The sequence below is a fragment of the Lactuca virosa genome, chromosome 2, assembly GCF_052849685.1.
Source record: "Lactuca virosa cultivar CGN04683 chromosome 2, Lactuca_virosa_CGN04683_v6, whole genome shotgun sequence".
NCBI lineage: Eukaryota > Viridiplantae > Streptophyta > Magnoliopsida > Asterales > Asteraceae > Lactuca > Lactuca virosa.
In genome coordinates this window covers 300,636,413-300,638,314 of record NC_136427.1, presented here as the reverse complement: position 1 = coordinate 300,638,314, position 1,902 = coordinate 300,636,413, and the positions used below count along the sequence as shown (strand labels likewise).

General features: G+C 33.1%; 1 long non-coding RNA gene across 1 annotated transcript; it reads right to left on the bottom strand.

Annotated features, from left to right (window-relative positions):
• Positions 1-266: 266 nt before the first annotated feature.
• Positions 267-1,080, bottom strand: LOC145157149 (uncharacterized). Its single transcript, XR_013737121.1, has 3 exons — positions 1,012-1,080; positions 894-933; positions 267-401 (listed from the first exon to the last, which is right to left on the bottom strand). It is a non-coding gene; the product is annotated as an uncharacterized LOC145157149 (long non-coding RNA).
• Between the last annotated feature and the right edge of the window lie 822 nt (positions 1,081-1,902).

Genomic DNA, 1,902 nt, shown 5'->3' with positions numbered 1-1,902 from the left:
TTTGAAAATAAGTCAAGAACCATACCACCGCAACTACTTGTTCTTCTTCTAGAAGGTCTTCAAGAAAAATTGGATTCCTTTCAGAGGCGTCCAGAATCTCATATGTTTTCCCATTCCCTTCATCATCATTACCCTTTTCTCCTATGACAAAGCTACCCAATTATAGTTATAACATTCATATAAAATTGTTTTTTTGTAAATAGTGTACAATAGATATGTTACCTTGTTGAAGTTGCCCATCCCATAGAACAACATCAATAGCTTGAATGGTCTCCTGGGGGTTATTTTGTCATCTGCCAGTTAGAAACTGTCTCAAATGTATCTTTTCTATAAACAACTTTATGTTTTCCTTGAATTCCTCGACAATCACACCATCCTTAATGGGGTTTCAAAGGGAGTAACTATAAGCAACATGTTTGAAATAAGTCATGAAATACTTTAGATGCTATGTATTTTTGACTTAATTAGGATATAATTTAATATTTTAATCACATAAGCTACATATAGGTGTTATAACGAAAGATAATAAGGAAAAGTGACATAGTTTTAAATGTAAGCAGATGTAGGCTGCAACATGCATCTTGACCAACCAACTTTTGATTAAGCTTGAAGCCTTACAACTCTTTTCAATGCTCTTGATGCTCTTCTTGCTTACATAACATGTGTTTTTTGTGTTAAAACAACAAAAGAAAGAACTGACCACATAGATAAATAAACGTCTAGAGAGCTATATTCACATCAAATTGATATGAATATCTCATGGCATTTTGTCGAACATATGATGTGCAAGATTGAAAATACTAATATTGTCAATATGTCATTCAACTTGATATAGAAATATAACCATCGAAATTTTAAAAATCCGACCTACTGAAAAGATGAATAATTTTTACCTTATGAAGCAACTTTAAACTCCAAGGAATCATCAATAATCTGATGAGAGAGAGAGAAAGGGAGATTAGAAGAACTGAACGGATTTATGAATTATAAACTAAATTCAAGAATTCTTACCTTCTTAACCTGAAGACAGTGCACCGGTATTTGAGAATTGCTCTGCGATAGTAGGTGGTTCGTTGGTAGAAAAGAGGAGTTAGATAAACGTGAGAAGGATGAGAAGGTTAGTGGATCATGTGCGAGCACCTTGTTGGAAGCAGTAAATAGGGTTCTTGGGGAGAAAATCATCATGGATTCAAGAGCATAAGTTCATATTTTATTCATCAAAATTAAAACATGAACAATGTGGTATGTGATTGGCTTTCATCCTACACACACATCATTATCGACTTCCATGATTTGAAATAGTAAGGACGATGGTTTTGATGGGTTTTTAGGTTACAAATAAGAATAATTGCACAGCAGAAACATAATCAAATTATGGGTAAATGCAACCTAGAACATTACTTTTTTATCTCAAGTTATAGAAACATACTTGTGAAACAAACTTCTAACTATGAAAATCGAAAATTACATAGTTAAAATACATATTTTTGTAACAATGGAATGATGCAAAAAATCCTCTTTAATTGTTTATTGGAAAGTAACCACCAATAATATGGATATCTCTAATAGTTCACACTTAAACCTAGAAAAAATCTAGGATTGAAATTTAGGAGAGATAAGAAGATGAGAAATCTAAATTCTCTATCGCCTCGTTCCCGAGTTTAACAAAAGAAAAGAAGAGAAGAGAAAAGAAAGTTACGAGAGAAAAGAAGAGAAAGGAAATGAAAAGAAAATTTTCTTTTGTGTTCCCGAGTTGGAGAGAAGTGGAAGGAAAATTAATCATTTTGTTCTTTCTTTCCAAATCCTCCCAAATCGGAAGGAAAGTTAGGAGGGAAAGTGATCCTCCCATTTCTCTCCACTTCCTTCCACTTCCCTCCTTTAATGAAACTCGGGAACACCAAT